Here is a 25,487-nt window from a genome sequence, read left to right on the forward strand (position 1 = left end):
ATATCTGTTATGATTTGTGATCAATGATTTTGGGTGTCATTATCATAGCTTTGGGGAACCACAAACCATATCCATATAAGAAGGTGAACTTAATCTGTAAATGTTTGTGTTCTGATTGCCCCAGCTACCGGCTATTTCCTATCTCTTTTCCTCTCCTCAGAACTCTCTATTCCTTGAGACACAGCTGTCTTGAAGTTAGGCCAATTAATATCCCTATAATAGCCTTTAAAGTGTTCACATGAAAGGAAGAGTCTCACGTCTCTTACACCAAGTCAGAAGCTAAAAATGGCCAGGTATGGGGTTCATGCCTGTAATCCTAGCATATTGGCAGGCTTATTTGGGAGGATCGCTTGAGGACAGGAGTTTGAGACCAGTCTGGGCAACATAGTGAGGCCCCGTCTTTACAAAAAAGTGGAAAAAGTAGCCCCGTATGGTGGCACACGCCTGTGGTCCCAGCTACTTGGGAGGCTAAGATGGGAGGATTGCTTGAGCCTAGGAGGGTGAGGCTGCAGTGAGCTGTGATCATGCCACTTGCACTCCAGCCTGGATGACAGAGCAATACCCTTTCTTTAACAGTGATAAAAGGCCAATAACATATTTTGAAAGCTGAAATAGGCCAAAAGCTAGGCTGCTTAAGCCAGATAGCCAGATTGTGAATGCAAAGGAGTTCTTGAAGGAAATTAAAAGTGCAACTCCAGTGAATGCCCAAGTGATAAGAAAGTGAAACAGCCTTATTGCTGATATGGAGAAAGTTGTAGTGGTCTGGATAGATCAAGCCAGCTGCAATATTCCCTTAAGCCAAAGTCTAATCTAGTAAGGCCATAATAACTCTATTCAATTATTTGGAGGCTGAGAGAGGTCAGAAAGCTGCAGAAGAAAAGTTTGAAACCAGCAGAGGTTAGTTCATGAGGTTTAAGGAACGAAGCCATCTCCAAAACATAAAAGTGCAAGGTGAAGCAGCAAGTGCTGATGGAAAAACTGTAGCACCTTATCCAGATCTAGCTAAGATAATTGATAAAGGTGGCTACAGTAAACATTTTAGTGTAGACAAAATAGTCTATTGGAAGAAAATGCCATCTAGGCTTTTATAGCTAGAGAAAAATCAATACTTGGTTTCAAAGGACAGGCTGCCTCTCGTTAGGGGCTACTGCAGCTGATGACTTTAAGTTGAAGCTACTACTCGTTCGCCATTCTGAATATCCAAGGACCTTAAAAATTATGCTGAATCTAAATTATGCTAAATCTACTCTGCCTGTGCTCTGTAAAGGGAAAAACAAAGTCTGGGTGACAGCACATCTGTTTACAGCATCATTTAAAATACAGAATATAAAATACAGAATATTTTAAGCCCACTGTTGAGAGCTACTGCTTAGTAGAAGATATTTTTCAAAATATTGTAGCTCATTGATAATGCACCTTGTCACCCAAGACCTCTGACGGAGATGTACAAGGAGATGAATGTTTTCATGCATGCTAAAACATCCATTCTGCAGCCCGTGAATCAGTTTCACCTTTCAAGTCTTATTAAGAAGTAACATTTCAGGCTGGGTGCTGTGGCTCATGCTTATAATCCCAGCACTTTGGGTGGCCAGGGCACGTGGATCACCTGAGGTCAGGAGGTGAGACCAGCCTGACCAAGATGGAGAAACCCTGTCCCTACTAAAAATACAAAATTAGCCGGGCGTGGTGGCTCCTGCCCGTAATCCCAGCAACCCAGGAGGCTGAGGCGGGAGAGTCGGTTGAACCCAGGAGGGGAGGTTGCGGTGAACCAAGATGGGGCTATTGCACTCCAGCCTGGGCAACAAGAGCGAAACTCTGTCTCAAAAAAAAAAAGGTCTTAATTTTAATGTAGGTGAATTTATGAATCTTTGTTTTACGGTTGGTGAGAAGAACACTATCCTGAAGTGAAATATATTCTGTATTTTCTTCTGAAAGTTGTACGATTTTGCCTTTCCAATTTATGCCCTTGATCCATCAGGAAATGATTTTGGGGAGGTATAAGGTGAGGAGTCAGGTGTGACCTTAGATGAATTACTGATTTTTTTCTAGCATCAGCTTCCTTGGCTGCAAAACTGAGACACTAATCCCTGCCATGTGCAAGGTTTTTGTGAGGTCGGAATACAGCATACAGACACGTTGAGCCCCATGTCTCAGTAAGCATTCAGTAATTGCTTGTTGGTTTAAGTCCAACCTTGTTCCCTAAGCATGTGGACACTCAGGGAAAGTTGGCACTTAACTGAGAAAGTTGCTGCTCGTACATTGCCTGCCAAATTACTACAGGCATCATGGCCAGGCTGGGTTTGGCTGCTCAGCACATCCCCTGGCAGGGCACTGGCAGCCTGGAAAATGTATAGCGGGCAGGTGCTCAGTCAGTCCTAGAGCTGTTTTCATGTGATATGTGATGCATTTATTATAGAAACGAAACCATAAGAATGTGTTTTAACTGTTTCATTCCCCCCGCCCCCCCACCCCCGCACAGTCACAAAGCTGATTCCAGGTACAGTTTAGTTAGGCCAGCACTTGTAACCATGGTGGGGAGCCTCGAGGCACTGAGTGAGCTCAGCCTCCTTGGGCAGAAAAGCTTGTTTAGTTATTGCCAGGCACACAATGTGTGTTCCTGTGGGCAAACAAACAGACAGCTGGAGATCGGGGGGACCTGGTGGTCGTCAGCATTTGTGTAACCACCGTATGCCTTCTGTGAATGACTTGGGACAGAATAGAGTGGGTCGGGATTATGAGGTAAGTGTAAAAAAGTCAGCGATCAGAGGGACTTTGGGTTTACCTCTGGAGAGGAGGTAGTGATGACGGATGAGTGGATATTTCTTTGTACCCTGAGCTCTTTCATCCTACCTTGGTGGTCATATGTGAGAGCAAGTGCTTTGGGTCTCAGAGGGCATCACTCCAAGCATTCTGCCTGGAGTCTGTTGTGGTGAATGTTCTTGCTGGCATCTTGATCAGGGACTTTGTAATAATTAGCTGTCAAATGTTTGCTGGTCCTTCTCAACCCTGTAATGTTGATACTTCAAAAACTGGAAACATCCTGACAGAAACAGTTGGGAAGTGGTTTTGTGAGCTCTGGTTATCGCATCACAGTTAAGGGTGGCGGGTAGGTTCTGTATACAGTGCCCCATCAAAAACAGAACATAGAGTGTATAAGGGGAATGTTGTTTGTAAGGAACTCTGTGGGCTAATTGTGCAAATAGGTGCTAGAATGCTGGGCAGCCTTTTTCCTTCGTGGCTTTGTTGTGTTTCATTGTATTGTTGTGTTGTATTTTATTGTAATGACAGTTACTCATTTTAATAAGATGATCTCAATAGATGGGCTGAATTGCCCTGTTTAAGGCTACTTTTCCCCTCTGAATCTGAAAGTGTTTACTGTCAGAGCTACAAGGAAGTTTTGAATCTGGCACTGTGTCGCCTAGGCGTCTTCTCCCCCTCCCCATCCATGCATAGACAAATAGTTTTACTAGTTTGACATTTAATCAAAATTTAAACATGGGGCCAAGGAAGGTCCTCCAGGAAGTATTAGTATGAAAAATATTTTAAACAGTAGCTTTGTACTAGCCACACAATTTAGATTTCTCAAGATTAACTGTCTGTACATTAAACACCCTTGAAGGCCGGGCGCGGTGGCACAAGTCTGTAATCCCAGCACTTTGGGAGGCTGAGATGGGCGGATCACGAGGTCAGGAGATCGAGACCATCCTGGCTAACACTGTGAAACCCCGTCTCTACTAAAAAATACAAAAAACTAGCCAGGCGTGGTGGCGGGCGCCTGTAGTCCCAGCTACTCGGGAGGCTGAGGCAGGAGAATCGCGTGAACCCGGGAGGCAGAGCTTGCAGTGAGCTGAGATCTGGCCACTGCACTCCAGCCCAGGCAAGAGAGCGAAACTCCGTCTCAAAAAAAAAAAAAAAAACAAACCCTTGAATAGCTGTGTATTAACTTTCCCCTACTCTGAGCTGGGAACAGCTTCTTTTCTCCAGTAGATGTGAATGCAGGGGTAGTGTACCCCACGTGGACTCTGTATTACTCCTTTAAGATTGTTGGTCTTGCTGCTTTGTTCTCTTAAGTGTAAAGCACAAGTCACAGAACCCATAGTTTACCTTAACTAGAGCCCTCCTTTCAGAAAAGCACTTTTTAATCCTGTTTTTTTTTTCTTCTGAGGCGGAGTCTTGCTCGGTTGTCCAGGCTGGAGTGCAGTGGCACGATCCCAGCTCAGTGCAACCTCCGCCTCCTGGGCTCAAGCAATTCTCCTGCCTCAGCCCCCTAAGTAGCTGGGATTACAGGTGTGTGCCACGATGCCTGGCTAATTTTCCATTTTTAGTAGAGACAGGGTTTTGCCATGTTGGCCAGTCTGGTCTCGATCTCTTGACCTGGTGAGCCACCGTGCCTGGGTGAGCTGCTCAGTTTTACAGACAGGAAACAGAAGACTGACAGCGTCTGTTACTTGGAGTCCCCCAGGTTCGCATGGAAGCTTGGAGTTCAGACCGGGCTATCCTTGCCTGGTGCACTTGCAGGTCTGTCTGCCTTCCCTGCAAAGCAACATCTCCCAGTCCTGGGGGTCTCTGTACCAGGTCTGAAGGGGGTCAGGGGTGGGGTGGGGTGCTGCATGTGGTTTGTTTATTCTCTTAAGTTTGTATGCAATAAAATTCCTTTTTTTTTTTTTTTTTTTTGGAGATCAAGTCCCACTCTGTCTCCCAGACTAGAGGACAGTGGCTCAATTTCGGCTCACTGCAACCTCTGCCTGCTGGGTTCAAGCGATTCTCAAGTAGCTGGAATTACAGGCCTGCGCCACCATGCCCGGCTAATTTTTTTTTTTTTTTTTTTGAGACGGAGTCTCGCTCTGTCACCCAGGCTGGAGTGCAGTGGCCGGATCTCAGCTCACTGCAAGCTCCGCCTCCCGGGTTCACGCCATTCTCCTGCCTCAGCCTCCCGAGTAGCTGGGACTACAGGCGCCTGCCACCTCGTCCGGCTAAGTTTTTGTATTTTTAGTAGAGACGGGGTTTCACTGTGTTAGCCAGGATGGTCTCGATCTCCTGACCTTGTGATCCGCCCGTCTCGGCCTCCCAAAGTGCTGGGATTACAGGCTTGAGCCACCTCGCCCGGCCAAATTTTTTATTTTTAGTGGGGATGGCGTTTTACCATATTGGCCAGGCTGTTCTCAAACTCCTGACCTCAAATGATCCTGCCTCAGCCTCCTGATGTGCTGGAACCATAGGCGTGAGACTCAGAAACTTTTTTTTTTTTTTTTTTTTTTTTTGAGACGGAGTGTCTCTTCTGTCGCCCAGGCTGGAGTGCAGTGGCACGGTCTTGGCTCATTGCAACCTCTGCCTCCCGGGTTCATGCCATTCTCCTGCCTCAGCCTCCCGAGTAGCTGGGACTACAGGCGCGCGCCACTATGCCCAGCCAATTTTTTTGTATTTTTAGTAGAGACGGGGTTTCACCGTGTTAGCCAGGTTGTTCTGGATCTCCTCACCTCATGATCCGCCCGCCTCGACCTTCCAAAGTGCTGGGATTACAGTCTTGAGCCACTGCGCCTGGCCTTTTTTGAGACGTAGTCTCGCTCTGTTGCCCAGGCTGGAGTGCAGTGTGACATGATCTTGGCTCACTGCGACCTCTGCCTCTCGGGTTCAAGCGATTCTCCTGCCTCAGCCTCCTGAGTAGCTGGGATTACAGGTGCTCACCACCATACCTGGCCAATTTTTGTATTTTTAGAAGAGACAGGGTTTCACCATGTTGGTCAGGCTGGTCTTGAACTCCTCATGTTGTGATCTGCCCACCTCAGCCTCCCAAAATGCTGGGATTATAGGCATGAGCCACTGCATCCAGCCGCTCTCAGCAACAATTAATGTTTTCTGTCTCTATGATTTTGCTTTTCCTAGAATGTCATATTAAATGGAATCATACAATGCAGGGGAGGTGGAGTTTGAGTCAGGCTTCTTTCTGTTAACATAGTTCATTAGAGTCATCTGACTACTTAGTGGGAGTGTTTCAGTTGTTCCTTTTCATTGTTGAGTAGTGTTTCATTATATGGATAGACCCCAGCTTTTTCTGCATTTCTCAGTTGAAGGACATAGGGTGGTTTCTAGTTTTTGGTGATTCTTAATGAGGCTGCTAAAGCTATTCACATGCAGTTCTTTGTGTGAACATGTTTTTCTTTCTTTTGGTTAAAGACCTGCAAGTGAGATGGCTAGGTCATTAAAATAAATATATTTTTAGCTTTATAGGAAACTGTCAGATGTTTCTGGAGGGCTGCATCATTTTTTGGCCTCATCAACAGTGGATGAGAGTTTTAGTCGCTGCACATCTTCACTAGCACTTGATATTGTCAGGGTTTTAGGGGTGGGAAGCAGTGGATTCACATAGTCTTGTAGTGGTATCAGTGTGGCTGTAATTTGTATTTCCTCATGACTAGTGACAGGGAACATCTTCCCAGGTGCGTTTTCTTTCTTCTTTTTGGTATGTATGTATCTTTTTATTTTGTCTTACGGGTGATTAAATCACCGCCCTACCCCACACATGGTTCTGTTTGATTGTTTTTGTTTTTATTAAGATGGAGTCTCCCACTATTAACCAGGCTGGAGTGCAGTGGCGCGATCTCGGCTCACTGCAACCTCTGCCTCCCAGGTTCGAACAATTCTCCCACCTCAGCCTCCGAGTAGCTGGGATTACAGGCACCTACCACCACACCTGGCTTTTTGTATTTTTTTAGTGGAGACGGGGTTCCGCCATGTTGGCCAGGCTGGTCTTGAACTCCTGACCTCAAATGGTTGGCCTCCTAAAGTGCTGGGATTACAGGCGTGAGCCACCACACCTGGCCCACACATGAGTTTTTATTTGTTTTTATTTATTTGTTGGGTCAGGGTCTTGCCCTGTTGCCCAGACAGCAGTTGGCAGTGGCTGTCATGTCTCACTGCAGCCTCTGCCTCCCAGGTTCAAGCGGTCCTCCCTCCTCAGCCCCCAGAGTAGCTGGAACTACAGGCACACACCACCACACTCAGCTAATTTTAAAGTTTTTTAGTAGAGGTGGGGTTTCACTATGGTGTCCAGCTGGTCTCCAGCTCCTGGGCTCAAGTGATCCTCTCACCTCAGCCTCCCAAGTGCTGGGATTGCAGGCGTGAATTACTGTGCCTGGCCAGGTGCAAACTCCAAGGGATTCTCTTTGTAGATGGAGAGGCAGCTTTTCATACGCTCTCTGTAGAACAGCAATTCTGTAGAGAGGCAATTAAGTCATGTGTTTTGCTCATGAACCTTAACAGGCCTGGGTGGGTGAGGTGCAGAAGCAGGTGGCCACTTGCCGTAAGGACACATAGCACTGGAATGTTGGGCTCCGCTCCCCTGAGTGAAGCCAGCTGGTTAATGCAGCCTTGCCCTAGGGAAAAGGAAACAGAACATCATACCAAGGAGTCCACTTACTCTGGGCCACTGAAGGAACCATGGAAACATGTCCCTATAAATGTGTCCCGGTTCTCTGTGTCTCTCTGCATGTGTCCATATTGAGAGTTCTGCTTGAAGCTGAGGATCACAAAATAAACCAAAAATTGTGCCGACCAACTTCTTAGCTGGGCTTGGCCATGGTGGGGATGTCCCAGGCCCTACATGTTTGCCTCCTCTTCTTCATTCATCCCCCACCCACCACCACCACCAAGGGACTCTTGAGTTGATTGCTTTGCTGTGGGCATAGCATAGCAGTCTATGTGCGGAATGTGTGGAAGTGTGTCAGGCTTTGATGGGTAAAAAACTTTGATGGGTATGTGAGTGCATATATCATGAGAAAAGAATTGCGTGACTTTCTGTGAATGTTACAGAACTCTCCAGCAACCATTAGTCTTGGGGAATTCTTTTTAAAATGTCAAGGGTCATTCTGTCCATTCTCTGTGTGATGGTCACTTCTCATGGAGTGATGGAGCCTTCTCCCTTAAGACAGACACACTGATCAGGAATAGACAGGAGTGACAGTGCCTCTCTTCTGTCCCAGATGGAAGACACTGCCTATTTCTACAAAGTGGGGGATACCTAGCCACCCCAATGGGCAGTCATGATAGCTGAGCATATTTGCTCCTCATGTGTCCACTTCTGCAAGTGTTTGTGGTGCCACCATGACTGGGGAAGGGCTCTGTGCCAGCAGAAGAGGGTTGTTGCTACACCTGAGGTATGACCTGTAAAGGTGACACGATGTGCCAGCAGTTACCCAAATGTCAGAATCCTAGGAAATTATCCTGGACTGCTTGGGGATCTCTCAGTGTGAGACCTGTTTTCTTTCTTTGGGTCTTAGGTGGAGTCGGATTGATTATTTGAAGGCTTGGGCATTCTTTCTCTTAAGCTGATTTTCTGATTGTGGGAAGTAGATTATTATAATTTTGGCTTAGTTCAAAGCGTTAGGGAAGCTGTATAGAATTTCTTTCATCTCTTTTTCAGGGTGGGGTGAGGAGAGAAGGGATGTGACCACAGGCTTTTTTTTTTTTTTTTTTTGAGGTGGAGTCTCGCCCCATCGCCCAGGCTGGGGTGCATTGGTGTAGCCTCTGCTCACTGCAACTGCTGTCCCCCAGGTTCAGGTGATTCTTCTGCTTCAGCTTCCTGAGTAGCTGGGACTATAGGCGCCCACCACCATGTCCAGCTAATTTTTGTAGAGACAGGGTCTCACCATATTGGGCAGGCTGGTCTTGATCTCCTGACCTCGTGATCTGCCCGCCTCAGCCTCCCAAAGTGCTGGGATTACAGGCATGAGCCACCGCGCCTGGCCAGCCGCAAGCTTTTATATTAAGAATGCAAGGAAAACATTTTGCGTTTTTCTTGAAAGCCGTTGAGTTAACCACAGGTCCTGTACAGACTTAGCTAAGATTCAGGCAAAAACAAGCCAAATATTCCAGCAGTGTTTACGTTAAGTGTTTTTGTTTGTGGACATCCACCCATGTTTGTGCCTTTTGCAGAGCCCACCTTAATAAACTGTTGCTTATAATGAAGTCCAAATTTTGCTGTGAGTCACTGGGCCTGCAGAGGCAGGCACGGAGGGATCTTTTCTCAGGAGTATTGGGTGCTGCTGTAACCCGTGTGAGGCAGGCCATCATCTTGTGCCTCATAGTGGCTCTCCCAACTGCAGATTCCACTGGTTTTAATAGAATCTCCTGTAATGCTTCCTTTTCTTTCATCTTGCAGAAAGAGATGGCAGAAATGCTTGAGGTTGTAGATGGGCACACATGTAGGCAGCACCTCTTTCCCCTTGCTGCACCTGGTCCCTTGGGTTTCCTGGGCTTGGTCCTTATATGCTGCCGTTACCCTTTCACCTCCAGTTTTCCAACTGGTTTCTCCCTCTTACATCATCTGCTGTGATGAAGGCTGGCTTCATACAGAGGAAATGAGGACTCCTGGTTAGAGCCCACAGCTATATTCCATTTGCCAGCAGGTGGGGCATCTCCCACTAAAGCTGATCTGTGAGCAAAGGCACCTCGAAAAGCAGATGAGATGTCAGCTTGCTCTGAAAGAGGCCCATTAGCTCTGTAAATACAGAGTGTATCTTAGTTCTTTGCATTTGTCCAGTAAACAGTACAAAGGAATGTGTGGAAGTGCGTCAGGCTTTGATGGGTAAAAGACTTGAAAAGCAACCGCAGTACCCTAAGGCGATTTTAAAACTCTTGTGAAGCCAGGGTTGGGGGGAGGGCGGTGGCAGTGGCTTAGTGCTTCTCTGTATTGTGCGTATGTTGTTTCCTCAGGAAGGTAGGGAGTAGCAGTATAGACCATCTGATGTTTACTTAGCAACAGCTCTCAAGTAGATTCAGGACTGCAGAAGGAGCAGCTTGGAAGGCTCTGGAGTCTGTGCAGCCTGGTCAGTGGGAGGGCACAACTGGAGACCATGCCAGGCCTGACTGCTCTGCTATGTTGTGTCTTTTGTTAAGAACGAGGCTGAGGGCTAATGTAACTGAGGGCTGCTGCTGTATCACATCCTGTGACTTTGTGTGTCAGAAGGGAAGGAACTTTTAAACATCATCTCTCTGTTAGAAGCCATGCTGGCTGCTTTTATGTTTCTTCTGTTTACTCCTCACAAAGATGCAAAGTAGATGTTACAAAATCCACCTAGAAGGTGGACCTGGGGCTGAGGTGCCTGCCCAGGGTCACAGGAGCAGGATCTGAACAAAGATCTTCTTGGCTTTTAAGTATGTTTGTTTCATGTGGTGGCTGTTGGTGGAGGGGCATCTTCCGTCAGAGCCTACTCTGCATGAGAGGGGAGCAGAAAGGGTTATATGCCTAGAGAACCAGGGAGAAACAGTTGTTCATCAGATTAGAGAAGTCTCTGTCAACACAACTCCTTTGTTAAGGGGATTTTCAGAGGATTTAGAATAAGTTGATTTGTCTCCCTTTATGCCCCTGGATTTTCCGACTTAAAGCTCTGCCATTGGACGGAGTGGTGCTTCAGAACCTTGGTGTGGCTGGACGGTCAGGAGAGTGCACTTTGGGATGCTACCTCACATCTGAGATCCTTCTGGCTCCCTGCCCACTTTAGCAGCCATGGTTTACTCTCTGCGCCACTGCTGTCTAAAGACACGTTGGCTGGTCTGCAGACATCATGCTGTAGTCTCTGCCCCAGGCTTTGGGCTTTGTGTGGCTGACCATCGTGGCTAATCTCTGGCTTTCTTCAAACACACACTGAGGGCTGTCAACCTGCGAAGCACTCACTAGATGCTGTCCATGCTGATATGCAGTTGGAAGAAGGGGAACAAACACAGTCACAGCATTACAGTGTGGTAGATGCTGTGGTTACATGTAATTGTGCATTGCTGGTATATAATATAAGGAAGCAGTTGGCCTGGCGCGGTGGCTCAAGCCTGTAATCCCAGCACTTTGGGAGGCTGAGACGGGCGGATCACGAGGTCAGGAGATCGAGACCATCCTGGCTAACACGGTGAAACCCCGTCTCTACTAAAGAATACAAAAATCTAGTCGGGTGAGGTGGCGGGCGCCTGTAGTCCCAGCTACTCGGGAGGCTGAGGCAGGAGAATGGCGTAAACCCAGGAGGCGGAGCTTGCAGTGAGCTGAGATCGACCACTGCACTCCAGCCTGGGCGACAGAGCGAGACTCCGTCTCAAAAAAAAAAAAAAAGGAAGCAATTGATGTTTTTGTATCCTGCAGCCTTTTTTCTTATCCAGGAGTGTTCGGGATTCTTTTTTTTTTTTCTTTGAGATGGAGTCTTGCTCTGTCGACAGGCTGGAGGGCAGTGGCACGATCTCGGGCCCCCTGCAGCCTCTCTCTCCCGGGTTCAAGCGATTCTCCTGCCTCAGCCTCCTTAGTAGCTGGGACTACAGGCGTGCGCCACCACGCCCAGCTAATTTTTGTATTTTTAGTAAAGACGGGGTTTCACTGTGTTGGCCAGGATGGTCTTGATCTCCTGGCCTTGTGATGTGCCTGGCCAGAGTTGTTTACCTAAACAATCATATCTGTGAACAAAGACAATTTTTTTTGGAGACTTAGTTTGCCCTTGTTGCCCATGCTGGAGTGCAATGGCACGATCTCAGTTCACTGCAACCTCCAGTTCTCAGGTTCAAGCGATTCTCCTGCCTCAGCCTTCCAAATAGCTGGGATTACAGGCATGTGCCACCATGCCTAGCTAATTTTTGTGTTTTTAGTAGAGACAGAGTTTCACCGTGTTTGCCAGGCTGGTTTTGAACTCCTGACCTCAGTTGATCCACCTGCCTTGGCCTTCCAAAATACTGGGATTACAGGCGTGAACCACCGTGCGCAACATCCACAAAGACAGTTCTATTTCTTCCTTCCCAATCTGTGCCCCTCTCATTTCCTTTTCTTGTCTTATTACATTAGTTTGGACTTGAAGTACGATTGAAAAGGAGTGGTAGGAAAGAATATGCTTGCCTTGTTCCAGATGTAGGGGGAAAGCATCTAGTTTCTCAGCATTAAGTAGACCCTGTGATTGTGATAAGACAAATTCTGGCCACAGGAACAGTTGAGAAGGCCACCGGAGGCAGGCTTGAAATTGGCAAAAGTGGAGGACACAAGCAAAGCCTTTTGAAGGAAAGGTTTTAGTCAGACGGTGCCTTGGAGGACAAGGTATTCCCGGCAATGAAAGCCTAGTGTATTGATAGAAGAAATCGAGGGTCAGGAGGGCACATGAGCTAGCAACAGCAAGTGCATTCGTGAGAGAGATGGCGGGACCTGTCTTTAGTCCCTGGGCTCTTGTCAGATGTCCAGTGCCCCGAGGTGCTAGGCATACAGTCTGCATAGACACCAGACATAACACCATGGCACCCCCAGGCTGCAGTGGGACATGGCACAGCCTTCTCTAGCAAGCTGGTTTTCTGGGATGGGCAGAGGTTCAACTTCAACAATATGGTTTGTTCTCTGGGCTCTTGTCCCCCTTTGGAACCTCTTATTTAATAGCAGGCTAGGAAATTGTAAACAGCACAAAGCAGTAGTATGGTGTTGAGTGTTTAGACAGGGAAACCATTCATAGCTGAACCATAGTTTTTATCTTCGTTTGGGAGCTGGTCATGTTCTTTGGTCTCTGAATGGCCTTCTGGGCGTGGGGCCTGGGACAGCCTACACACCTTTCAGTATCCTTGACTGCCTGCTACTTCACCGCACAGGACTCCAGATACCCCTCACTGGCTCTTTGTATCCCAGGCACCTTGGATGTCAGCCAGGCCCTAGGGACTCAGGCTCTGAGGAGATCAGTGATTCTGTTCATTTTGAATTAGCCATGGCACCCAGCCATCATTTACAACATTCTTCCCTGGGAACCTGGCAGAGAAGTCCCAGGAATTGGCTCGATGAACATTTGGAGTACGTTCCTCTCCTGAACTGTTGGCTGCCTGTGGTATATTGAGATTTCTGCAAAAACAGTGGGAAAGGGGAACAAAATTAGCCCTGGATTTCTGGGCCAGTTCTTTTAGTGTCATCCTCCCACACCTAACCTTCCAGGTGGCAAGATAACCAAGTTTCGCTTGCGTTCAGTGCTTGCTGCAAAAATCACTTACATCAACATTCCTCTTCTCATCCCCTTTTGGAGTGGAGAGAAAGCAAATGGGTCCAGGAAATCTTCACATGAGGTGTTACCACCTAGCTGGCAGAAAGCGCCGTGAGGGCTGGGTGCCTGTCCTCCAGATGTGTCCAGAGCAGCCACAGTCTCTCTCCTCTGCCGTGAACTGCATGTCCAGACCTTTATCAGTTACAGCTGCAGAAATGTAAGGGAACAAGAACATTTTGCCTTGGCATTTGTGTTTTACTCAACACAGAAATGTTAAGTTTTAGAGTATGAGCAAATTGTTACATTTGCGAAAAACTCAGACTCAAGGTATGTCCTAGCATGGTACTCCATTTCTTAATTGTTCCCGGTTGTGCTATCCAGGAGCCCGCAGCCCTCAGTCTACTCATTAGCATACAAAAAGACACTTAGCAATTTTGGGGATTCTAAGGACTTGTATGCCAGGAAACAGTGAAGACCAAATATGTATTTCACAATATCACATGCTACAACTTGGATGAATCTTAAGACATTATGCTAAGAGAAAGAAGCCAGACACAAAAGGGCAGATATTGTGATTCAGCTTACATGAGATACTAAAAATAGTCAAATACATAGACAAAAAGTAGTGGTTACCACGAGCAGAATTAAGGAGTTACCGTTTAGTGGGTAGAGTTTCTGTTTGGAATGATGAAAAAGTGCCAGAGGAGGATAGTGATGATGATTGCAGAACAGTGTAAATGTACTTAATGCCACTGAATTGTACACCTAAAAATGGTTAAATTGGCAGATTTTACATTCTGTGTATTTTACAATAAACATTTAAAACATAGGTGTGCTTTACCCCTTCCGGGTTGCTAGCTTGGGGACTCCTTACTATCAGTCATATCCACCAGAGACTGTCACAAGTGGTGCCTGCACGGGTTGGCTAAAGCCCTTACACTCTGCCATGGCAGTTAAGTTTTTGGCTGATTTTTCTTTTGGCAAGAGGACATAGCTGTCTGCTTTCCTGCTATCGAGTTACCAGCTGTTGCTTCCTGTCTTGTGCCTTTAATTGCTACTCTCCTTTTAATGGACTGCTTATGAGCTGGTGTCCTGGAAACTGAGATAAGCCTGCCTGTTCAGTGGTGTGGGCTTTGTGGTGGCCTTACCCGATGCCACCCTCCTGGGTCTATCTGGTGTCACCGTCCTGGGACTTCTGATTTGGGCTCAGGTAGCCAGGAGCCATTAAAACAACCACTCTAGTGTCTTTAATAAGTGAAACTGTATGGTTTCAGGCTTGTTTTTTAGCTTCAGTTTTTACATTGGCACCTGAGGTTCAGCTAATCTTTTTTTGAGTTAAAGATGAGCTTATTCCTCTTTTTTTTTCTCCAGCCTGGATATCACTCCTCTTTTGAGTGGTGCTGCCATTGGCCTCCTTGAACTTTTGGCATTGACAGTAGTCAGCTGTTGTGGGGACGCCCAGGTGTGCACTTGGTGTGATCTGGCAGGAAGCACCGTTTCAGGGGCACTTAACTCCACGAGGAGTTAGTAGGACATTAACTAACAGCAGTGAGCAGAGTTACCCTCCTTGCATTGCTGCAATCCTTTCACATCCGAAATTGTGAAACCCAAAACTAGACTTTTAGTTTGGGGATGTTTCAGGCTTTTCAAAGAAACATCTACAGGTGTGTTCTCTTTTGCTCACGATGTCCTATTAGGCAGGCAGTTTTCCCCATGGTCCATTGTGTGGTCCAAATTAGTGCCAAGGGCTTCTGAGTCCAGCATTTCCAGCAGCAGAGACAGACCCTTTGGGGTGTAGATAAGTCATCTGAGTCTGCAGCCATAACTGAGTGTCATGAAGACACCTCCAGATGGCTGTGAAATGAAGCTCTTTTGCCTTTGGCCTATGAGAGCTGTGTAACTTCCGAGAAGTCCAGGATACAGAGAAGACCAGGGTGGGATCATTAAGTATGGTGGCATGTTGTGATAACTAAGGGGTCTCCTTTTGGCTTGGTTTCCCAATTAAAGGTGGAACATACTTGTAAAATGAAAAATGTGGCTTTGATTAGCTGAGTGGCTGTCATTCAGCACTGCTTTCAGTTTATTTAGGGGATCATTTTGTCACTACCTAGCAAAATAACTGGAAGGAATTGCCATCCTTCTGGCTGTAACAGTGTAAACCTAGGAGTTGCTGACATCATAACGTGCCTGAAGGGTAGAGTCAAGGATGACTGAACCTTCGTTTGACTCAGGAAAATACACATAAGCTTATTATAATCAATGTCTAGGCAAAGTAGTACGGCGTGCAAACCACTGAAGTCGTATGGGATTGCTTGATAAGCTGCTCTTTTATATATGTACATTAATTCTCAAAGTCATATTCACTCCTTTTTCATTATCTTTAAAGATGATAGTATAAAGATGCTATCACCAAATGAAAGCTGTGGTTTTAAGTAAGCCACAAGCCCCTGTGTTCAAAATAGTTATGTATCAGGGGAACCAGCCTTAGAGCAATTTGCACATAAATGATATGTTCCAGTGGAGAAAGTGTATTGTTTAGGTGGACTGTTACCCTGGGTTTTTTTTTTTTTTTTTTTTTTTGAGACAGAGTCTCGCTCTGTCGCCCAGGCTGGAGGGCAGTGGCGCGATCTCCACTCACTGCAAGCTCTGCCTCCCGGGTTCGCGCCATTCTCCTGCCTCAGCCTCCCGATTAGCCGGGACTACAGGCACCCGCCACCACACCCGGCTAATTTTTGTATTTTTAGTAGAGACGGGGTTTCACCATGTTAGCCAGGGTGGTCTCGATCTCCCAACCTCGTGATCCGGCTGTCTTGGCCTCCCAAAGTGCTGAAATTACTGATGTGAGCCACCGCGCCCGGCCTGTTACCCTGTTTAATGCATAATATGGAGGCAATGAGAAGAGATTAGGAACCACAGAGCCTCACTTGTGAAAGTCATTAGGAGTAGGAATTTTAAAAGTGCCATCCCATCTGCTGCCTACACTTCTTTTTTCTGTAGGGTTTACCATCTCCTAATTTTAGTTGTTATTTTCATTCTTGATTGTCTATCTGTCCCTGTGAACCCACGAGGGCAGTTGTCTTTGTGTTGAATCTCCTGAGCCCACAGTCTCCCAAGATATGTAGTAGGATGAGTCAGAACTCCCAGTATTTTCACCTAAACCAGGAACACTTCAAATGATGGAGATACTGAGTCATCCCCAGGCACCTGCTGCTTGGCTAGCCTCAACCAGGAACTGATTTGCAGTCTGTTCTTTACCTTAACACCATCTCCTTATAGGCCCACTCCAGGAGCCGGGCATAGCAATTCAGGAGCAGGCCCAGTAGACATATTTTAGGAACAGGATGGGGGTGGTGGTGTGCTGGGTGATAAGCAGTGGTCAGGTTACAGTTACCATAACCCGTTGACTTAGGAGTTTTGCAGGGTCTGAAGTGCCATGATATCCACTTCTTTCCATCTGGGACCAGTAAAAAAAAAATACCATCTGCCTCTTTAATGTAATAGACTTTTTTTCTTTTTTCATTTATGAAGAACGCTTATTAAACCTTTCAAATGTTTCCTTGGGTTGAAATCAAATTTAGGATAGCCTGTGTATCATCCCCTAGAGATAGCAAACCCAACTCATGAGGGAGCCTGTGTTTATGGGGGAAGATGGGGCTACACTTAGGTTTTCATACATATGGGTATGAGAATGGAACACAATGGAAACATGTAAACTGCAGGCTTAGAGTGAGAAACGGGTGTATGTGTTGTGAGCTCTACCATCTGAGGCGGAGTCCCAGCCTGGCCAGATTAGCTGTTTGCCTAGAGCATCTTTCTGTGGGTGGTTGTTCTGTATGTTGAAATGAATGAAATTGCTTCCCTAGGGCTGGAACACGTCTGTTTGGGTGGTATTCTGGGTGTATACTTGCACCCATTTATTATTAAAGGAGTGATTTGAGTTTGTACTGGATTTGATGACAGTTTTCCTTTTTCAGCATCCATGATGCATTTCTTCACCTGAAAGTATAATGCATTTTGATGCTATTTCTATAGCAACCAGTGAACGCCAAGGGAACAAATTCTATTTCTGTGTTCTAACGTGGTAACAGGATTAGTGGAGGCACATCGAAAATTCCATTATAAGTCAGTGCTGCGTTTTGAAGAGAATTGAAATGGTCTGGTACTTTTTAACATTGACTTTGAATACACTTCTAATAATCCACATCAGTCAGCTTACTCTTGGTGTTAAATGTCATTCGAGCAGGAGGGGGCCTCGATGGGAGCTTCTTTTTAATCCCCAATGAATCCGCAGTAAAGCCCTTAGGAATGTCATTTTCTGGGTTTCAGAAGTACACACACCTCTGTCATTAGGGGTTTGTGTGACCCCCTGCCCCACCCTTAAGCCTAAGGCAGTTTTACGGTTTTTAATGTGTCTGTCTGCCTTGAAACCAAACCTCTCCAAGAACTAAAACAAAAATGCGAATTACTCCTTGCCCTTCAGGCTGCTTCGTTGGAAAGCCTTCCCTTACCTGAGCCCCTTTCTGAGAGGCCTGTAGCACCCTGTGAAGTGGCCCCGTTTTCCTTCCTGTCTGTACAGGCAGGGACCTGGCTGTGGGTGGTGCTCCATGGGCAGAACCCAGAGGCTGGGCACTCCATTGTCCTTAAAAGCACACTTCTCCCATTGCTTGTGAGCCACACCTTTCCTAGCTTCCATTCTCCTGGTTTCATCAGATCTATTAGGATGGTGCAGAAGTAATTGCGGTTTTGGTCTTAACAACAACAAAAAACAGCAGTTACTTTTGCACGAACCGCTACCTTGAGGGTGGTTTTGAGTGGGGAAGTAATACCTATTTTCTGATTTATTTTATTATTATTATTTTTTTTAAGACGAAGTTTCGCCCTTGTTTCCCAGGCTGGAGTGCGATGGCGTGATCTTGGCTTACCGCAACCTCCGCCTCCAGGGTTCAAGCGATCCTCCTGCCTCAGCCTCCCTAGTAGCTGGGATTACAGGCATGTGCACGCCCGGCCAATTTTGTATTTTTAGTAGAGACAGGATTTCTCCATGTGGTCAGGCTGGTCCCGAACTCCTGACCTCAGGTGATCGACCCGCCTTGGCCTCCCAAAGTGCTGGGATTACAGGCGTGAGCCACCACACCTGGCTATTTTCTGATTTTAAGTAGCTAAGGAGTCTAGCTTTCTACTGGAATCAGTTGGAAAGGTCATGGGAGAAACATCTCAAGCCTGCCTAGGTTGTCTCTTTGGGGCCTGGCCTCTGGCTCGGGGCACTGGTTGTCAGAACCCAGAAAACAAACTATGGGATCTGGGTCAGGGAGTGGGGTTGCTGAACAAAGGTATTTTGAGGTAGGAGACGTGAAGCATTTCTAATGTGGTTCTGCAGTTTGCTTTCCCTGGGTTGTTATGGACCAAGAAACTGTAGCTGACTTTGTTTAGCACTCATGTTCAGGGCGGAGGAGGGGGCTTGCCTGTTACAGCCACCTTGACACAGTGGAGGCCTAGTGGCTGTGAAAGGCTGAGGAGTCGGTGCCTGCTCCTCTGAACTTTCCCTCCCCTCAGCAGATGGTACTGTTGCGTGTTCTCTCTGGTGCCAGTGAAAGAGCTCATTCATGCCATTCACAGAGTAGTGTGCTTAGAACTCAGCCCTCCTCCATCTGCTGGGGCAGGCACCCGCCACTGGGCTTAGTGGCCACCTCAGGCGTTGACTTCCTCCCTGTAGCAGCCCTGTGTGTCTGCTGGGCAGCGCACCGGCCTGTGTAGCACCAGCTGCTCAGCTGTTTTGGTAAAAACAAGGGAAGACTGTGAAGCTGTTCTGTGCTCTGCACACCAGCGGGAGAAGCCAGCTGAGGGTGTGGTTGGGCTTAGGGCAGCGTCTGTAGTTCGGGCAAATTCTGCTTGTGCCTCGTAAACAGCTTCTGGGAAGGAGCTGATTTTTGGTGGGTGATTGTCCAAGTTTATAACTATATCTTGTGTTTCACTCCTCTCTTTCTATTTATTTTTATTATTTTTTGAGACTTGGTCTTGCTCTGTCACCCAGTCTGGAGGGCAGATCATAGCTCACTGCAGCCTGAAACTCCTGGCTTCAAGCGATCCTTCCCAGCGCCCCATAAATCCTTTTAAAGTAATTTGCAGATGTGATATTACCTCTGTGTACTTCAGCAAACATCTCTTAAGGGCATTCTCTTTGAAAGCGGGGACTGGAACATATATTTGTATGCCCATGTTCATAGCAGCCCTGTACACAGTAGCCAAAAGGTGTTATAGAAGCAACCTGTGTCCATTGATGGATGGATAGATAGGCAAAATGTGAAGTATTAATCAGCCTTAAAAAGGAATGAAATTCAGGCAGGGTGTGGTGGTTCATATCTGTAATCCCAGCAGCTTGGGAGGCCGAGGTGGGCGGATCACCTAAGTCGGGAGTTCGAGATCAGCCTGACCAACTTGGTGAAACCTTGTCCCTACTAAAAATACAGAAATTAGCCAGACGTGCTGGCATGTGTCTGTAGTCCCAGCTACTCACGAGACTGAGGCATGAGAATAGCCGAACCCGAGAGGTGGAGGTTGCAGTGAGCCTAGATGGTACCACTGCACTCCAGCCTGGGCGACAAAGGGAGACTGTCTCAAAAAAAAAAAAAAAAAAAGAAATTCAGAGGTGCTACAATATGGATGAACCTAGAAGACATTATGCCCAGTGAAATATGACAACCACAGAAGGACAAATACTTTGTGATTTCAGTCATGCTAGGTACGTTATGGGAGTCACTTTCATAGAGACAAAGTAGAATGGTGGTTGCCGGAGGAAGGGATTGGGAGTTAGTGTTTAATGGATATGTGGAGTACAGAGTTTGTTTTGCAAGGTGAAAGAATTCTGAAACGCCCAGTTGTGGTGGCTCATCTGTAGTCCCGGCACTTTGGAAGGCTGAGACAGGAAGATTGCTTGAGCCCAGGAGTTTGAGACCAGCCTGAGCAACGTAGCAAGACCCCATTTTTAAAAAAAATAAATACATAAATTTAAAAGTTCTGTAGCTGGATAATGGTTGCATAGTAGCATAAATGTACTGAATGTCACCAAACTATGCAGTAAAAAATGGTTAAAATGGTAAATTTTATGTTACATATATTTTACCGTAATAAAAATAAGATGATTAAAGTTTTTACTGTGTCTTTAAAAAAAGAATAAAGGCATTGTCCTCTAAAACCACATAAACATTTTTTTGCATACAGGAACCTCAACAATGATTGTATCCCGTGTTGAGATTTCCCATATGTTTCCCCCATTCACACAGGTTCACGCATCACAGGTGATGTGTTAATACTAATGCTATGTTAATGTTTTCTTTTAAACAGATATATTTTAGTTGAGCAGGTTGATTTAAAGCTCAGGTGGATCTGTGGGTGATAAAAGTGGTAGGTGTGGAAACTGGGGTCTAACCAGCCTGAATGTGTAGTATTCGCCATCCCTGTGGCCCCAGAGCGGAGTTCCTAAAATGCCTGCCCTTGGCCTCCTAGCCAGTGAAACCTTTTAGATTTTCACAGTGAGGTCAGCACTAACCCCATGTGGCTCTTGAGCATCAAAAAATGTGGCTAGTGCTACCAAGAAAATGAATTTTTACTTTAATCAAATCCTAATTAATTTTCAAAGCTGATGCTCAGTTTAGTTATTGAAAAACATCCAGATATGTTGGGGACACCTTGGGTATATGAATCTACTTTTTCAGCTGCAAGTTTCATGGATTCTAAATACAGATCATATATTTTGGGTGAAAATTTAGCACCTGAATTGTGCTATGACTGTGGGGCATGTACGCTTAGATTTCCCAGGTTTAGTAAGGAAAAAAAGGTCACACGTTTACATGTTGAAATGGTATTTTGGATATTTTGGGTAAGCATACCTGCTTTCTCTGTTATGGCTCCTAGGAAATTTAAAATGGCATGAGTAGCCACATTAGTTTTCTGTTGGACATGCGCAGATGTGCAGGTATGGAGTTTCACTTCCTCCATGCAGTGGCCACCTTCCTCTCCCATGCCCTCCACCTGATGTCCCTGTTACCCTGTCTCTGCTGCTGAAGTCTCTTTCTCATCTTCTGTGCTATTAGGCCTTCAGCCTGTGAGTACCACAGTGCCTGATTATGGTCTTGCTGCAGCGCTGTGTTGGCTCCTCCGTGTTAGGCTAGCGCAGGGGGGGTGCTCTGCTGCTTTTCTTACCTGCACGGGGTGGAGGCGACTGGACTGATGTGTGTTACTGGATACCGGAAGATACCTTTATCCCCGTCTGTCTGGCTTTTGGCCTTGGGTCCATAGGACAGAGGCATGGGAAGAATTGGTGGGAGGGCATTGGGACTTAGGAGAGGGTAATGGGGCACCTCCTTGATGTGGCTCCCTCCCTGGATGAGACAAGCCTAGCATGGCATCTGGGAGAACCTGGGAATGACTTAGGGAGCTAGGGAAGGCCCGTGGGCCTCATCCTGCCAGCATGTTGCTCTCTGGCTCTCCCCACACACGCCTCCTGAAGCAGTTATTAAATTCAGAGTGGGTACCATCCTAACTGAGCCAGGTGTCTCTCCTGCTGTGCTTCGTGCCCCCACCCACCCCGGCATTTAAGTCCTTTTAAAGTATTTTTCCCCTTAGTTCCTGATTGATAACTCTGTTCATGGTATTTCAGGGAGTTCGAAAAACAAATGTAAAAAATAGTAATAAAAATTAGCCAAAGATGTGTTATCTTGCCATCTCTTTTCTACTCAGGGATGTGCACTTTTTATATTTTTTCATTCTGTATTTGGACCCTAGTCAAAAGCTTTGTGTGTAATGCACCTCATTTCTACATCCTTAGATTTTTTTTTCCTTTTTTTTTGTTTTTTGACGAGGTCTCACTCTGTCACCCAAATTGGAGAGCAGTGGCATGATTCTGGCTCCCAGCATCCTCTGCCTCCCAGGCTTAAGTGATGCTCCCTCCTCAGCCTCCAGAGTAGCTGGGACCACAGGCGTGCACCACCACGCCTGGCTAATCTTTTGTATTTTTGGTAGAGACATGGTTTTGCCGTGTTGCTCAGGCTGGACGTGAATTCCTGAACTTAATCAGATTTTTAGTAGAAAGGTGATGAGGCGTTCCTAGGGAGTGCCACAGGTTCCATACGAGTGTGATAGTCGCTGCCCTGGGTTTTGGTTTCTGTTGGTCTGAAAGTTCCTTACCAGTTAAGTGGCTGTTACTCCTCAGTGGACTCAAAGGACAAGCTGGCCACATCTGCAGGGGAGTAAACTTAGATTGTATGGTGGACTCTTGAGTCTGCAAGATGCCAGCTTGGCTGCATCTGAGGCTACCTTGGGGCACAGCACCTAGGGCTGCTCTGTGAGTGGCTGCTTCCTGCAAGGGCTGGAGACAGGAGGAAGGGTGCGCGCAGTGAGGAGATGAGGCACGCTGTGTGTCTTTTCTCTCCAGTACCTCCATGCACCTGTCAGTGTGATAGTTGGGCTACTTGACTTCTGTGGGTTATTTACTTTGTGGAAGTTAGGTGGAATTAAGGGCAAACTAATGTGGTGCTCACAAAGTGATAGATGCCTACCAAGTTTTTTGCTTCCTTAGCTGTTGTCATCTGAAATGGTGTGGGTTTCATTTCATTCTGCACCTTTACATTTTGAAAGTTACTGAGATGAGTGAGTGACAGCTATTTACTTCCAAGCATCCCTCTTCGGCAGATTCTGTTCAATTGTCTGGACAGAAGTAGACACTGAATGTGTATGGAGGGCCTCCTAGCAGTGCGTGGAATGAGTTATCTGGGTGACTTGCTTTTACCTGAGGGAAGAGAAGCCTGAAAGTGAATTTAACGTTGCCTGGAAGGTGGGAACCCCTTGACTATTTCCCTAGGATGGCATTGACCATCGAAGTCTTCTGTAAAGGTGTAGGAATGGCCTTCTGTGTACCTTTGGGGGTGTGTATCAGATATAAATCCAGCACTTGAGACACTGTCAGCTCTCACTGACTGGTCACAGTCTTCAGTTCCTGCTTTGTCAACCAGGGACTTTGGAAGCTCTGACATTAATTTACCGTCACATTCTGTGTTCCCTTTTCTTCAAGAAAAGTGATGCCGTTCCTCCTCCTAATCCCCATAGATTGGATTCTGTACCTGATGAGTGGTGAGGGCAAGATGAGAAGAAAAGTCATCTTGTCTAAAGCCATTTCTTGAGAGAGTCTGGATACTGACTGGTGTAACGTCTTTTCCAGATAAAATCACGATGAAGTGCCCAGGGTAATATCGTTGAAGAAAAGATCATCCCATTAACGTCAGCTCCTCACCGAGGTACCCAGGGTCCGGTATCTCTGGATCCTGAGTCAGTGTGTGCTGTTGCCTTTCATGCATATGTCTGTTCCTGGCTTCATCTCCTTGTGGCCGTCAGAGGTCTAGTTTGGCTTTCCCACCCAGCAAGGGCTCTTGGTAGTCATGGCTAAAATGTTGCTGGGGGTGTTAGGTCATGGTGTCTCTAGAAGCACTTGGGCCAGCCCTGTTCCTTTTTGTATCCGCAGTGAGTGTAGGCAGGTTCCAGGGACACCTTAAGTCAGCCACTGCTCTGCTGCTTTGAGAAGAAACTTAGAGGCATGATATACTCTTGCTTACTCACCCCGACTGCTTCCCAGTGGGTGAAATTAGAGCAGTTGATTGGAATGTCACCTTTCCCACTTGTGGATCTGTTTCAGGAGTTCAGTGTTATTTCCACTTGCACGTAACAGGACTGTGTGTTAAGCTGGTGTGTTTGGAACATTACGGCCACAGGCAATGTGGTCATGAACCATGCAGATTGTCGTTTGCGTTTCACTCATCTCCCTCTTGGCTTCCCAAATTCCCAAAGGGCATGATCTTGACCACTCACATGGAAGTTGGCATAACATGTTTCCCTGGTGTTTGGTATATAGGAAGTTTTTATAGTTTTAAATTTAAATGAGGATTATGAGCTTAGTTTTTATACTTTTGTTTGCAATGGGAAAATTGCAAAAGACCGGTGTGATGTCATCCGGAGAAATTTTCTGATCGACACCAGGGGACGCCCAAGATTGTATTATCAGCTGAGTTTGACTAAACCTGTTTTTCACTCTTTAACTTTTTTCTCATTTTAATTATTTGTGCCCTCTAAGAAGTGAATTTCCTCTCCCACGCTTGCTGCCTTTGTAGTCTTTCATTCTCCATTGTGTCCCCTGTGTTATCTTCCTCCTAGGAAACACTCCTCTTAAGCAGAGCGAAGTGCCCAGCTCACTGCCAGCCCCCACGTTGTGATCTGCATTGCTCTCTGGCCATCTTGGAGTCTCTCTCAAAGCAGGCTTTTAATCCATAAATTCAAAGACAGAGTCTTATTCTGTTGCCTAGGTTGGAGTGCAGTGGCATGATCATAGCTTTCTGCTGCAGCCTTGCTGAGCTCAAGCAGTGCTTCCGCCTCAGCCTCCTAAGAGCTTGGGACTCTGTGTGTGAGCACATCCAGCTGTGTTTCATATTATGGTGCAGATGAATCTCAGTGCCACATACCCCACACCAGCTCTGTTGAAAAAGATGAATAGCTGAAAAGGTGTAAAGTGAAAACAGGTAAAGAAGATGGGATAATGGCTTTAAAAGAGGGAACAAGGAGAAAATGCCACTCTTAGCTGTGAAGGGCACAGCTGAGTCAGTGAGAATGCATAGCCTGAATTAATGACATTTCTGTCATAATCTTTCAGCCTGTAATTTGGCCAGGTGTAGTGCCTGAAGGGCCAGCTCACCAAGTAGAAGTGGACAGACACCAAGAGGCCAGTAGGGGCTTGTGAAAGGGGATAGATTGCATAGAGGCTGAGTAGTTTTTACATGTGTGCCGAGTGGTTGATTGGTTTTCAGTGTAAGTAGGTGTTGTCATCCACACACCTGCCACCACCTCTGGCTTCATTCTGTGGGTCTTTGTGCCACCCACCTGGCATTGTTACCTAATTTCATCTGTAATTTTGCATCCTGCATTTCTAATGTAACATCATATATCCTCACCTTCACAAAGTCTAGAAATCTATGGAATGGGCTGCAAACTGTGGCCTGCAGGCCAGTTTTATTGGCACACTGTGAGGCTCATTTGTTTCAGTATTATTTGTGGCTACTTTCATGTTATGATGATGGCAGAATGGAATATTTTAACCGTCTGTTTGTCCTGCACATCTGGCCCTTTATTGGAAAAGTTAGCCTAGCCTGCCCCTGCTAGAATACATTTTATTAACCCAACAGTTTTTGGTTGGTTGGTTTTGAAGATGGAGTCTTGCTCTGTTGCCCAGGCTGGAGTGCAGTGGCGCGATCTGGGCTCACTGCAACCTCTGCCTCCTGGGTTCAGGCAATTCTCCTGCCTCAGCCTCCTGAGTAGCTGGGACTACAGGTGCATGCCTCCATGCCCGGCTAATATTAGTAGAGATGGGGTTTCACCGTGTTGCCCAGTCTGGTCTCGAACTCCTGAGCTCAGGCAATCCACCCGCATCGGCCTCCCAAAGTGCTGGGATTATAGACGTGGGCCCCTGCGCCCGGC

General features: G+C 46.5%; 1 protein-coding gene across 1 annotated transcript in view; it reads left to right on the forward strand.

Annotated features, from left to right (window-relative positions):
- BRD4 (bromodomain containing 4) overlaps positions 1-25,487 on the forward strand; it is a 98,591-nt gene that overhangs the window by 27,055 nt on the left and 46,049 nt on the right. The window lies entirely within an intron of this gene.

Source organism: Macaca thibetana, chromosome 19, assembly GCF_024542745.1.
Source record: "Macaca thibetana thibetana isolate TM-01 chromosome 19, ASM2454274v1, whole genome shotgun sequence".
In the NCBI taxonomy this organism is placed as follows: domain Eukaryota; kingdom Metazoa; phylum Chordata; class Mammalia; order Primates; family Cercopithecidae; genus Macaca; species Macaca thibetana.